Raw genomic sequence first — 15,546 nt, 5'->3', positions numbered from 1 at the left:
TTTGCACTTACGTCCTCCTCCTCCTTCACACCCCTCCGACTCCCATGTAACACCAATATTTACCGAGTGGAAATAAAGACTGGTTGATTGATTGATAAATTGATTGATTGATTGATTGATTGATTGATTGATTTATTGATATTGTGAAAAAAGGAATAAACACTAGAGAAGAACATTTGGTAACACTTCCTATGAACCCTGTGTTCATAATGCCTTATAAATGCATTCATAGCGCATTATAGGACATGCATAATACCTTATTATAATGACAGTAATAAGCCTTTATAACAACTTGTAACTCATAAGACATTCAAAACACATTATAAACTACAAGTATAAGGGTTTATAAAGAAAGGGCTTATAATGCTTTGTAATATCTGTTCGTGAGAACATTGTACACTGTAGTAGTGTTGTAATGCACTAAAACACAGATTTGGTATATTTTGGTATAATGCAGTATAACATGCAGCTATGATTTCTTAAATTAAGTGTGCTTTTATATAAGTGTGTAACACATTATAAAGCCTTATATACAGTCATTACTGACTTTATATGAAGTGAGTTTTTATAAAAGCTTAATTTGAGAAATCATAGCTGCAGATTATATCGCTGGATAGTGAGACCTGTAAAGCTAAGCTACGTAAACAAAACTGTAATTCTTAATAAAACATTAAAACAAACAAGTGCTGGATGGTAATCTACACATGTTTTCTCCTGAAAAACTGTTTATTTGAGTAAAGTCCTTCTGTTTATTTACAGTAAGCTTAGGTTTACATATTTCCACTAAAACTGGAGCATTAGCATTAGCAGCTAACCGCTAGCGGTAATGCTAATGCTGCTCCAGCATTGATAGCTGGAGTTAGCAGCAGGCTACAGGCTGATAATACTCACCTCTAGATGGCTAAAGAGCTAACGCTTAGCATGGTTAGAGGGTAATGCTAATGCTGTTCCAGCAGTGTCGCACTAAGTACTGTGTAACTGTAAGATAGTTTTACTTATTTACTAAACTTACTTACAATTTGACTCAAAATAAGTACAAAAAAGTCACCAGTCAAGTTAGTCTAATTCTTATGTACAAATTTAAGCCAGTCTTACCTTATCTTACCTGATTATATCACAACATCTTTGACAGATTTCTTTGCTTAATTTAAGCATCTACATCTCAATTAGAGGGGAATTAGAGACACAAGTATTAGAGTAACTTGATTGCTAATTTATGTGCTTATTTTTAGTTAAAATTACATAAGTTGAACATTCTAAGTAATACTGATTAAGGTAATTATTCCTAAAATAAGCAAAATAATCTAACACTTACACACAATGCTTATTAAGAAAACGTAAGTCTAATAAATCTTCTCAGATTAATTGCCTTAAAATTAGATTTAACAGTGCATGACTGTTTAACCAAGAAAAACTGTTGTCATTGTCAGATTGTTAGAGACATTTTTATTGATAATCATTGATGACACTTGTGCAATATGTAGAATCGATCATTATACTCTGAAAATCTGCAACCAAATTGTATTATGGATGTAGCAATATTCATATATATATATATATATATATATATATATTTTTTTTTTATTCTAGTTAGTGTGTAAAGTAGTTACATCCAGTATAACACTGCTTTAGTCTGGTGGAGGAGTGGAGCGGCAGGGAGAAACAATAGGATTTCGTCTCTTGCTCATGAATATTCATACATGCAAACATATCGCCTCTGATTGGCTAACATCACTGCAACACTAGGAGGCAGCGAGATGTACGTTTCAGTTAAAAACGTTTTAAATCAAAGATATTTTTACACTAATTACAGTCTTTTCAATGTCATATGTTACTTTACTACATGTGTAATAATACCCTGCTAAGTGCAGTTCAGACACTGATCTAGTCTTAGAGTCTCTCAGAGAAAAACACCAAATCCACCGGAGATCCTATTTAAACCTATAGTTACTCACACACAGAGGTGGGTAGAGTCCAGGTCCAGAAAGTAAAGATCTGGATATTTATTTTAGATAGTTTTAACTAGAACTGTTCTAAACATACATCTACCTATCTCAATTGTACTTGGCTGGTGGTGTTTTTCCTCCATAGACTAATTCTAACTATTTGTTTCTTAGCTCTGAATTACTGGGTAAAGTATATAAACACTGATGTGTTATTCACACAAATAACACAGGAATGAACTGCATGCTGTTCCTAGCGCTGTTAGTTATCTCCTATCTGACGAGACGGCGTCTCTGATTGGCTTTAGCTCTGCCTGTGGGCGGTCCCGAGCCGAGGTGGGCGGGACCATGAATACTAATTCTAATTGACGGGTTGATGTAGACACGGTGCTTTTCCTGATCGACACGTTTTTCTGAATGTTTTCTTTTCATCATAAACAACTCAGAGAGACCTGCTGAATTTAAAGTAAAACCAAGAAAAAGTGGATTTTAGTGGAAGAACACTGTTAAAACAAAGACTAATTGATACACAATCTATTAACATTATATCTGGGTTTGGATCAGGACACCTCTAAGGTCTGTTTAGCAGTAATAGCCTCGATTTTACTGATCAGAGAAGCTGAATCTGCTGAAGCATGTTTAAAATCTTGTTTCTACAAAACACAGCAGCTTTAGCGATCAGCAGCAGCCAATAAGAGTGTGGGAACACTGTACCGGAGCACAGCCAGAGCAACCAGAACAACAGCAAACATGCAGGAGGGGATATTGGAAAAAGATGCAGGAAAATCGAGCGGCCTGGGTCTGACCCTCCGGGTTGATATATATATATAAATATATATACACAGGCGTGCTGCTGATGGCTGTTCAGGTTCGATATGGCGTCTATACGGACATAAAGATCGGAGGAAACAGCAGAAATTTTAATGTGGTAAATGAGTAGCACCAGTATTATTAAACACAGTTTTCTCGTATTAACCTTTGGGATATCAGATTCTCCTCTCCTGCTGTGAGTAGACACTTAAAAGTCTTTATTTTTAAATGTTCTGCATGGTAGTTTACTACTAAACGCATTTTTTCCAGTCAGTTTTATGAGGTAGAGTCTCCTGGAATTCAGGCTTTCAGTTAACAGCTGTGCTGAACACATCAAGAGTTAATTACTTGAATTTCTTGTCTCTTAATAAAGTGTTTGAGAGCATCAGTTAAAGTAAAGTAGTGAAGAGGTAGAGTTACAGGTATACAGTGAATAATAGTGAATATTTGAGTAACTAAGTAAAGAAATCAAAGTCAGTCAATCCAAAAAGAAGAATGTCAAGAAATTTGAAAGTATCCTCAAGTTCAGTTGCAAAAAAGACCATCAAAAATGTTATGATGGTGAAACTGGCACTCATCAGGGCTACCCCAGAAAAGGAAGAACAATAATTGCTCTAGTAAAATGATTTATTTTTAACGCAAAAAATCGTATTCTTTTCTTTGACAAGAAGTTTTGTCTTACTAATCATTGTGTTAGGTAAGTGTTAGATTATTTTGCTTATTTTAGGAATAATTATCTTAATCATTCTTACTTAGAATGTGTACCTTATTTTAAGTGATTTGAACTCAAAATAAGCAAAATCAAGTTATTCTGATTCTTGTGTCCAAAAACAGTGACTTTTTTTGCTTGATTTAGGTGTTTCTTCACTCATTTTGAGACGTTGCCATTGCTTTTTTAATAAATCTTACTGAGGAAATATAGCTTACCCCATTGGCAGATTGTTGTGCTTAATATACATATATTTGTCTTAATTTGCATATATCTTGTCTAGTTTTTGCCAATGGATTTTTTGCAGTGTACTCTCTCTTTCTGTTGCTTGTATACTAAATTCTGATCTGTAAATCACATTAAATCTACACTGACTACTTTAACGAGCATATTATAAATCGAGACTCCTGATTGGCTGGATATATCCTGTCCTGCAGAAGAGCGCTGGAGAGCCCCCCCTCCCCTCCACCCGCTGGCCTCAATGTGAGGCTTTGTGTGGGGATGAGAATGACCCATTCTCCTTTAACAGACGACTCCTCTTGTGTCCACAGCCGCCTGCTCTGAGGACGTGACCCAACACGTGGTGTGGAGACCAGCAGCAGAACCTCCAGAAAAACACCAGCATCTCCAGCTTCTGCAGAATCTCCTCTCCAGAGATACCCCCCGTCCACTGAACCCCTGTCCTATCAGCTCTCTGTGTGGATTAAAATTTACTGGATTACTGGAGCTCAGAAAAAACATCGTTCACAGAAAAAGAGGAGAAGAAGAAGGAGAAACGCCACACCGTTAATCGTAAGTAAGTAGAAGTGATCACTTTTTCTCTTTACTTCGTCCATCGTCTACAGTAGAATCTCTCATTTGAGTTCATTGGTTTGGAAACCAACACTTTACTTGTATGATCTTACTTGGTGATTCCTCGTAGATTCAATAAAATAAATAAATAAATATCCAAAACCCCCAGCATTAAATGTAACCCTAAACCCAACTCTAAACCCACATCCTAATTTAACCTTTAGAAGTTAGGTTTAGGTTTATAAGGATGTAAGTTTTAGGTTAATGTTAGAGTTAGAATTAGGTTTCAAGGTTGAAACACAACATTTTATAACGATGAAACTGGCCCTTATCAGGACTGACCCAGGAAAGGAAGAGTTCTGTCACGTCCTTGCCCTGTTTCCGGTCTGTTGTCATGTTTCTCTGTTATTTACCTGTTCCTCATGTCTGTGTCTCCCACGTGACCCGTGCTTCTCTGTGTTTCTTCCCCAGTGATTTTCCACTTACCTGTGTTCATTTGTAGCTCCGCCCCTTAGTCCCAGGTGTTAACTGTTTCCCGTGTGTGTCCACCACTATTTATAGTCCGTGTTCCCTTCTCTCGTGTCGATCTTTGTACGTTTTTACGTCTGTTAGTGGTCCTCGTGTTTTTTCTGTTTATGCTCAGTTCTGGTTTCTTTGTTAAGTTTATGTTTATTTTGTGTTTTTTTTTTTTTGTTAATCATTTTTTGTATAGTTTGCGTTTGCGTCCGCCTCCTCGTCTTTCCCGCACCCTACCCTGACAAGTTCCCAGCCTCAGAAACAAACACAAGTTATTCTGTAAGCGCACTATAGGACTCTGTGGGCGTGGCCTAAATCTTTTTTCCCCTCACATTACTTTTACTTTTATACTTTAAGTAGTTTTGAATCCAGTACTTTTTTTAAACACTTTTACTTAAAGAGTAAAAAGCTTAATTTGATTCTTCTTTAACTTCCACAAAAGTATTTATTTTTAAACCCTAGTATCTATACTCTATTCTACCTACAAAGTAATGAATAGAGATACTTTTCACACATTTGGTGATTCTGAACCTGTGTTAACATTTGAAAAATGATCTTATGATATTATATATCATACTGTAGATAGTTCCTTCATACCTAAGTAAAGGTGAGGGGTTTACGAATTCTGCAATACCAAAAGATGCTGTTGCTAATGCTAAATCCACTTATTTCCACCATCTGTGAGGCCTGGGCTTGATATAATTAGTGAACTTTACCTCAGGGTTAGAATATGGTGGTGGGTGCTATTTTGGGTCTAGGAGCCTAGACAGTACACAGCAGGATTAGCCAGCAGACTTCTTCTGAGGGAGGGATCTGTACCTACTCTCTGTGGCAAGTCAGCAGACGAGGGAGATTAAAGAATTTTCAAATACAGTGATGAGTTCTGTTTTCTATCACAGTTTAGCATTAACTAGGTTGCGTTAAAATGAACAAAGTTTTAGTTGAGACCCATATCCAACTTTAAATCCAACACCAAGAGACTAAACACTGCTCCATCAGCGGAATCAGTTCAATAGAGTAGATACTTCTTGAATCCATACAGGGAAGTTACATTAAGTGTAAATTATTATCGTTTTGTTGTATGATTTATTTCACGCTGTAGAGAGTGAGAATATACAGTATATTATGTGGGACAGTTTTAATATTAGAGTTAATTTAAGACTAGCCCCATCTACAGCCCCACCTTGGTCACAGGAGATGCAAATAAAGGGATCTATTTTAGTGATCTATAGGTGAGTCGTCAACTGTACACTGTGCAGCTTGATTTAGGGCGTGACGGTGTGTCTTCGCTATCATAATGATGGGAAAAGTACACCTTGTGTGTGGCTCTAAATGCGCAAAAAGCATGAACAAATTTACTTTGAACAAAAACATTTTTCATTAATCATGGGTGTGGTTAACTTTGGGCTTGCTTATCATTCCCTTTAAGAGTCAGGTGAGCTCTGACTTTGGCGGATTGCTATTGTAATGGCGCACCTGGACTTGTCTTGGACTATAATCAAGAGGAAGATGGATGATCACAAACCATCAAACCACCAAACTGAACTGCTTGAATTTTTGCACCAGGTGTAAAGCAGCATAAAGTTATCCAAAAGCAGTGTGTAAGACTGGTGGAGGAGAACATGATGCCAAGATGCATGAAAAAAAACTGTGATTAAAAACCAGGGTTATTCCACCAAATATTGATAACTGATTTTTCTTTTCATTATTTGAGCTCTGAAAGCTCTGCGTCTTTTCTCATTTTCTGTAAATAAATGCTCTAAATGAGAATATTTATATTTGGAATTTGGGAGAAATGTTGTCTGTAGTTTATAGAATAAAACAACAATGTTCATTTTACTCAAACATAAACCTATAAATAGCAAAATCAGAGAAACTGATGTTTTTAGAAGCACTGTTGCTATTTAAACGATGCTATTTTAGGTAGTAGGTATGAAAATAGACTTTCTCATGATGTTAAATAGGGCCCAAAATCTAAATCAGATGTTAGGTGTGAACGGCTTTGAGTTTGGGCAATCGTTTTTTGTGATCAGATGGACCAGAATCACTATTCTGGGTGTGAACATGGCCTTAAGCTTTGGGTAAAGAAGCTGAAAGTTCACTAGTGCTGGTGAAGTATCCTTGGGTGACTCCAGAGCTGATCTCTAAAGATCATCTTCAACTCCGTAACGGAGACGGCGTCGGCAGATTATTAAAGCATCGTATTTTTAGTTCGCCTGGTTTTGTTTGTTTGTTTTTCCCAAATATGAGACGCCGGTTCCTCGGGGACGTAAGTAAAGTAATCATCAATGCGCTGATTCCCGACGGGCTGCCGCCGCTGCCGCCGGTTCACCGCGAGCCGAGGAACACCGTGATGAACTAATGCGCCGTGAGCTTTTCCTTTGTTACTGCCGGTGATTTTCAGCCGGGAGAATGATTATTGAAAGCTATTGAGTTGGAAATGTAGTACATGATGGGAAAGATGAATTGACGGAGGGGTGGAGGGACGGAGGGGTGGAGGGAGGGAGGGATGGAGGGAGGGAAGAGCGCAGCGCTGGTTTCTGCTGTTTAAGTAAACAAGAAATATCGATAAAGCCATAAAACTCATTTCCTAAGAGGACAGCTGTCTAATCAGTCCGTTTCGGATCTGACACCGCATCCCTATAGATCTTCCTCGCTGTTCCGGCGCGAGAGCACTGCTGAGAGAGCAGCAGCAGCAGATTGATGAGAGCAACTCTTACACTCGCAGTATACTGTCCACAATCTGTCTAAAAAAACGCCTGAATAGAACATTTTTTATAACTTTCAAATCAACCAACTACTACAGTGGCTTTTTAAGATAACAGTTAAGATAAAAAGTGTAATAGTTCAGTTCAGTAGTATAAATCTAATGAAAAGCAAGACAAAAATAGAGGAAAAATGCTAAAAAAGACTTCAGTTTCTGAATCAGTTTCTCTGATTTTGCTATTTATAGGTTTATGTTTGAGTAAAATGAACATTGTTGTTTTATTCTATAAACTACAGACAACATTTCTCCCAAATTCCAAATAAAAATATTTAAGTCATTTAGAGCATTTATTTACAGAAAATGAGAAATGACTGAAAAAAACAAACAAAAAAAGATGCAGAGCTTTCAGACCTAAAATAATGCAAAAAAAAAAAGTCCATATTCATAAAGAGTTCATTTTAAGAGATCAGAAATCAATATTTGGTAGAATAACCCTTTTGGATTTTAATCAAAGTTTTTTTCTCATGCATCTTGGCATCATGTTCTCCTCCACCAGTCTTACACACTGCTTTTGGATAACTTTATGCTGCTTTACTTCTGGTGCAAAAATTCAAGCAGTTCAGTTTGGTGGTTGATGGTTTGTGATCATCCATCTTCCTCTTGATTATATAAACAGCATCTCAGTTGGGTTCAGGAGGTCAGGACTCCAGAAGGAGTATTTATTTATTTTCTTCTGTTGAAGTCGTTCAGTTGTTGATTTATTTCTATGTTTTGGGTCGTTGTTCTGTTGCATCATCCATCCTCTGTCGAGCTTCAGTTGGTGAACAGATGGTTTTAAGTTTTCCTGCAAAATCTCTTGGTAAACTTGATAAACTTGGGAATTCATTTTTCTGTTGATGACGGCAAAATCCATCCAGACCCTGAGGCAGCAAACAAAGCAGCCCCAAACCATGATGCTCCCTCCACCATGTTTCACAGTTGGGATGAGGTTTTGATGATGGTGTGCTGTGCCTTTTTTATTCTCCACACATAGCGTTGGGTGTGTTTTCCTTACAAACAACTCAATTTTGTTTAATCTGTCCACAGTATATTTAGCCAGTAGTGCTGTAGTGGAACATCCAGGTGCTTTTTTTTTTTTTGCAAACTTCAAACGTTCAGCAATGGTTTTTCTTTTTAACAGCAGTGGCTTCCTCCATGTTGTCCTCCCATCAACTCCATTCTTGTTTAATGTTTTTCTTATTGTAGATTTGCCAACAAAAATGTTAGCATGTGCCAGAGATTTCTGTATTCAGTCTTCAGCAGACACTCTATAGGATTCTTCCTCACCTCATTGATCATTCTGCATGTGCTGTGCTCTTACAGTCATCTTTACAGGACTTTACCACACCTAGAGAGAGTAGCAGCAACAGTGCTGAACTTTCTCCATTTGTAGACCCTCTTGTCAATTCTTGAACGTAGGTTAATGTGATTAAAACCCAGGGTTATTCCACTAAATATTGATTTCTGAACTCTTAAAACATTCTGAATATGAACTTGTTTTCTTTGCATTATTTGAGGTCTAAAAGCTCTGCATCTTTGTGTTTTGTAAATAAATGCCCTTAATGAGAATATTTTTATTTGGAATTTGGGAGAAATGTTGTCTGTAGTTTATAGAATAAAACGGTAATGTTTATTTTACTCAAACATAAACCTATAAATAGCAAAATCAGAGAAACTGATTCAGAAACTACAAATAAATTAATGTATCAGCTTATTTAGCTTGTTAAAATCAATATCAGTGATAGTTTTCACATCAGTTTGATATTGATTAACCTCTATAACTCACAGACTGTTAACAGAGCAGCTGAGAGTAAAATCCTGACCATTAAAAGTCGATATTTCCAGTGCTGGAGTCTCACATTCCTCCACATTCTCTTCATTATGTTTTCATTATAACATTAAATTTCACCACACTGTGGGTTCGCTGCTAACTGAGCAATTATAAGTTCAAATTGATTTGACTTTGACTAATTACCAGAACACGTTAAATTCTTCATTAGCGGATCATTTAAACTGGGTTTCATGCAACAAATTGGATTGAAACGCCGGGGAAATCCTTTCTATTGATTAGGAATTAATTAGAAATAGATGATCAATAGGGCCGGAGTCTGGTTTCAGTACTGAGGGATGGAGTGTGAATGTTCTGTGTGCTTTTCCTGGGTTGAAAGTAGCTGTTGTGCTTCATTGGAAGACACTAAATGATTAAGGGTCCTACAGCTGATCAGTAAATTATATAATTCATTAGTGAATATCAAGGATTTGAGATTCTTAAGAAAATATGTCTCAATTTTGTGTTTTGTCTAGTTTTTGCCAATGGATTTTTATACAGTGTGGAGGTAATGGGCTGCTCTCCAGTATCAACAACACCACTGTATTCTCCTGAAAGCCAGTTTTGAATATGCCAAGACTGTGATGTAACAGTTTTGGGGATCAAGGTGGCTGTTAGGTGTTGTTATTCATTAGAAAACACAAAATAAGGATAAAGCAACCTACAGTTGATCAGTAAATGATATAATTCATTAGTGAATATCAGGGATTTTTACTTGATTCAATTAGTATTTTGAGATTCTTAAGAAAATATGTCTCAATTTTATCTTTTGTCTAGTTTTTGCCAATTAATTTGAATACAGCTTGGAGGTGATGGTCTGCTCTCCAGTATCAACAACAACAACAACCCTGTATTCTCCTGAAAGCCAGTTTTGATTTTGTCAAGACTGTGATGTAACAGTTTTGGTGTTGAGGGTAGCTGCTAGACATTGTTCTTCATTAGAAAACACAAAATAATGATAAAGCAACCTACAGTTGATTAGTAAATTATATATATATATATTTTTCTTGATTTAATTATTATCTCAAGTATGTTTAGATTCTTAAGAAAATGTGTCTCAATTTTGTGTTTTGTCTAGTTTTTGCCAAAGGATTTTTATACATTGTGGAGGTGATGGGCTGCTCTCCAGTATCAACAACACCACTGTATTCTCCTGAAAGCCATTTTTTAATTATGTTTAGGGGTTGAGGGTAGCTCCTAGACTTTGTTCTTCATTAGAAAACACAAAATAATGATAAAGCAACCTATAGTTGATCATTAAATGATATAATGTATTAGTAAATATCAGGTTTGTTCTTGATTCAATTACTAAATTTCAATGATATAGAGATTTTTTTGAGAAAATTACCTTTAGCATATTTGTGTTCTTAATGTATGCAGTGTGGAGGTGATGGGCTGCTCTCCAGTATCAACACCACCACTGTATTCTCCCAAAGTCGCCTTTACATTTTACCATTTTGCCAGTTTTGTCAAGACTGTGATGTAACAGTTTTGGGGTTTGGGGTAGCAATTAGACATTGTTCTTCATTGGAAAACACAAAATAATGATAAAGCATCCTACAGTTGATCAGTAAATTATATATATATATATATATATATTTTACTGAATATTTTACTAAATATCAATTTTTTTATTACCTCAAGTATTTTTAGATTCTTAAGAAAATATGTCTCAATTTTATGTTTTGTCTAGTTTTTGCCAATTGATTTTTATACAGTGTGGAGGTGATGGGCTGCTCTCCAGTATCAACAACACCACTGTATTCTCCCAAAGTCGCCTTTACATTTTACCATTTCACCAGTTTTGACAGTGATGTAACAGTTTTGGGGTTGATAGTAGCTTGTTCTTCAATAGAAAACACAAAATGATAATAAAGCAACATTTGATGGAATAACTCTGTTTTTTCTATCACAGTTTTCATGCATCTTGGCATCATGTTCTCCTCCACCAGTCTTACACACTGCTTTTGGATAATTTTATGCTGCTTTACTCCTGGTGTAAAAATTCAAGCAGTTCAGTTTGGTGGTTTGATGGTTTGTGATCATCCATCTTCCTCTTGATTATATTCCAGAGGTTTTCAATTTGGTAAAATTAAAGAAACTCATCATTTTTAAGTGCTCTCTTACTTTTTTTCTAGAGCTGTAGATCATAGTTATGTTACCATATAATATATATGGTGTTTGCTAAATTATATGTGGAAATAAATGAGCTGCTGGAGCTCCTTCACAGCATCAACCAGCAGCTCAGTTTCCTCTGCTGAGAAGCGTTTGTTGGACACGTCCAGGTAGCTGCACTGTTAAAATAGCAATCCGACAAATTCGTAAGCGCTCACCTGACTCTTAAAGAGAATGATGAGGAAGTGACACTCTGATTGGTTTATTTCACGTTACGCCCAAAATTAACCACACCCATAATTAACTAAGATAATTAGTGCTCGTCTTTTGCATATTTCACGCTGCACAAGGTGTACTTTTCCTGTCGTTACGATAGCAAAGACACACTGAATGCAGGAACGTCTCGACCAGATTGCAGCACTTGTCCTTTTTCTGCCCGTTTTTCAGATTTCTATATCACTAATTAAGCATTTAGGAAGCAGCTGGGATGCGGCATCTTTAGTTTCAACCTACGAGTGTAGAGCTACAGGATCTACAGGTCCAGCTGTAACAACACACTGCAAAAAAAAACATTGGCAAAAACTAGACCAAATAAATGTAAATTGAGAGGTAAATGACTAAATTAAGCAAACAAATCTGCCAATACGGTGAGTAAATGTTTCTTTTAAATAAGCCACAATAAAAAAAGTCCCAAAATGAGTGAAGTGAAACTTAAATCAAGCAAAGATTCATTATTTTGTGGCTTAAATTTGAACACAAGGATCAGAATAACTTAACTGGTGGCATTTAGTGCTTATTATGAGTTCAAGGTACTTACAATAGGGTGGAAATTCTAAGTAAGAATAAAAAAAGATAATTATTCATAAAATAAGTATAACAATCTTACACTTATAATGCTTAGTAAGACAAAAACTCTTATCAGAGAAAACAATAAGATTTATTGCCTTGAAATTAGATGATTTCACTTGCTAAGATTTATTTTTGCATCTGTGGGATAATTTTTTTAAGGATACAGAACGTACTGTAGAACCTCCATACAGAACTCTCTCAATCTCATCTCTATGGATCCAACAGGGTCTAAATTAGAGTCTCATTTCCAATGAAATCCAATAAACTTTCATTCTTTCACGCTAATATTGTAACCAAGTTAAAGGAGAATTCCAGAGCGAAATGAACTTTTGATGAAGTAAAACATGATAACAAGTACAAACGTTTGTCGAATAGCTAACGTTTATTTACACCAAGCATTTTAGCTTTTAGCCGATGCATCCAACAGGCTTACAATCCTACCAATAGGGCCACAGAGTTACCCATGCAAATAAATCCCTATTTCTACACCATTCTACACCTCCTTTAATATACCGTGTATCATCTTTATATAATATATGCTTATATACGGCCGGACAGCCCTGTAGGAACACGAGGGCATCTGCTCAAAACCCTTCCCTTCACAGGATTGGTCATTACCCAGAGGTCATTATGCTTGTGCCAAAGAGCCTTCCTCCTCTCCTCCTGCTCAGCACGAGCTATCTGATTGGTCGTGGGCTCTGTGATGCAGTCGTCCATGGGGAAGCCTGGAAACAGTCGGTGAAAACCAGATCCATGACCGAGTTATCCGCGTCCTTTCCTTTCCTACAGAACACAGAATTGGATCATGAATAATTGAGAGAATCCATCCCAGCAGGGTTCTGGCTCTTTTTATTAGCATGAAAACTACATAACTACACATCCATGAAGCTTCCCGGGCTGCTGCTGTGTTTCTGTGTGTGTGGAGGGTTTATACCAGATCAGTGACATGCTGAAATTTACAGTATATGTGAGGCAGTGAGACGGACAGCATTTAGAAACGTTTTAAAATAAAGACATTTTTACACTAATAACAGTATTTACAATGTCATATGTTACTTTACAACATGTGTAATAATGCCCTGCTAAGTGCAGTTCAGACACTGACCTAGTCTTATAGTCTCTGTAAAACACCAAATCCACCGGAGATCCTATTTAAACCTATAGTTATTTAGTTACTAATTTTTACTAGTTTTAACCAGTGTAAACAGAACTGTTCTAAACATCTAAACACCTATCTATCTCAATTGTACTTGGCTGGTGGTGCTTTTCCTCCATAGACTAATTCTAACCATTTGTTTCTTAGCTCTGAATGACTGGGTAAAGTATATAAACACTGATGTGTTATTCACACAAATAACACAGGAATGAACTGCATGCTGTTCCTAGCGCTGTTAGTTATCTCCTATCTGACGAGACGGCGTCGCTGCACAGCTTCAGATCTGTCTGTGGGCGGTCCCGAGCCGAGGTGGGCGGGGCCATGAATACTAATTGACAGGTTGATGTAGACACGGTGCTTTTCCTGATCGACTCGTTTTTCTGAATATTTTTTTTACTAGCTGCTGCAGACAATGAGGAAGAGTTTTATCATGTGCAGCATTATTATATTATATTTTAAATTCTTCAAAATAGCACCTCTTGCTTAGATAAGACATTTTCTCAGTCAGCTTTATGAGGTAGAGTCACCTTTCAGTTAACAGCTGTGCTGAACTCGTCAAGAGTTAATTACTTGAATTTCTAAGGGCCCTATCGTACACCCTGCATGAGGTGCCTGGTGATGCTCATTGCTCATTGCCCTGTAAAAATAGCGTCAAAGCTTAGAAATATATCTACACTGATGGGCGTGGTCGTCTGGAAGTGAGGTAGTGTTCAGGTAAATTTCTGGCTTATTGCTATCTTGGCAGCGCCAAGATACAGGTGCACCACTGACTGATTAAAACCCTGACAGCAGTCAACATCCGCCTAATCCAATCCTATCTTAGTTATGCAGTAGCATCATGCACATTCTAAGTTAGCTCATGAAAGATAGAAATTTTGAGTGAGGCTGATTCACGTGTTTTGATCTCTTAAGTATTTCTATTTCTTTTTTTTTTTTTTTACTGCATTTTTTGGTCTAAAAGGCACACTTAAAATTCTTAATTTATTGTTTTTTACCAAAAATCGTCAGTGCACCTTACAGGGCCTGCCAAAATCATTGGCACCTCTGGTTAAGAAGTTTACAAGTGGCTTCTAATAAATCAAAATCTAATTCTAAGCTTTAATTCAAGTGCCATTATTTGGTCGGGAAAAATCACACTTTAAGGAATAAATCTTTTAAATGAAATCATGTGTGCCACAATTATTGACGCCCCCCCTGGTGTTAGTACTTTGTACAACCCCTTAATGGAATGGTGGAACTGGCACTCATCAGGAACACCCCAGGAAAGGTTTTTTAATTGCAACAAGGTTTTTCATTACTTTATGGCTATTTATTTTCAGCTAGCAGAAACAGTAGGTTGAATATCTGTTTTTTCCACTGTTATTCTTCATTGTTAGCCTTAATGCTAATTCTAAAATGCCTCTGATTGCATGAAAGTTTAATTATGTAAAAAACAAAGTGAATATTAAGGTCTCACTGTTCTCTCTCCGCCCACCCGGAACCGGCCGGTCCGGTTCAGCGTCGCAGTAATGTGCATAATCAGAGCAGATATCTGAAGCAGCTCGGCTGCAGAACTAACTTCCTGTTTAAAGACTGAAAGCCCTCTCTCTGTTCTGTAATGAATTGACGTATAAATGACTATTAATAGCGAGGTTTTATCCCGACAGCGTGGAATCGATCTGTGCGCTCAGATTGTCTCGGAATATGCAGATTTATCATGGGATATTTCAGAACTGCGTATTGTTCATTGATGTGAAACAGGAAGTCGAATCCATTCAGATGAATAAAGATGTGGATCAGAACAGAGGGGTTTCTTCTGTAGCTTAAAGCTTAAATCACCCAATTATATTATTACATAGATTTCATATTGGATATAAAGGAACAAATCGTGATGCTGAAATTCTAATTCAACTCATGAAACATGGAATTTTAGATTGAGGCTGATTCACGCAAATCTAGTTCTTGAGTATTTTTTTTTTTTTAATTTGCTGTATTTTTCTGACTTTAAGGTGCACTTAAAATCCTTTTTAATTTTCCCTAAAATCCAGTGCGCTTTATAATCCGATGCATCTTATGTATGATTTCTAGCAGTCAGGTGTTAAG

General features: G+C 36.7%; 1 protein-coding gene across 4 annotated transcripts in view; it reads left to right on the top strand.

The window, feature by feature from the left end:
• b3gat1a (beta-1,3-glucuronyltransferase 1 (glucuronosyltransferase P) a) overlaps nucleotides 1–15,546 on the top strand; it is a 176,339-nt gene that overhangs the window by 89,845 nt on the left and 70,948 nt on the right. For 3 of the 4 annotated variants that reach the window (XR_007440781.1, XM_022664949.2, XM_049483775.1), the window contains exon 2: nucleotides 4,014–4,258. The gene's annotated coding sequence lies outside the window, so the exon portion shown is untranslated. The remainder of the gene's footprint in view (nucleotides 1–4,013; nucleotides 4,259–15,546) is intronic. The other variant, XM_049483776.1, reaches the window with a different exon arrangement.

Source organism: Astyanax mexicanus, chromosome 9, assembly GCF_023375975.1.
Source record: "Astyanax mexicanus isolate ESR-SI-001 chromosome 9, AstMex3_surface, whole genome shotgun sequence".
NCBI lineage: Eukaryota > Metazoa > Chordata > Actinopteri > Characiformes > Acestrorhamphidae > Astyanax > Astyanax mexicanus.
Note: the sequence above shows the minus strand (reverse complement) of the source record. Positions and strands in the feature narration are given on the sequence as shown.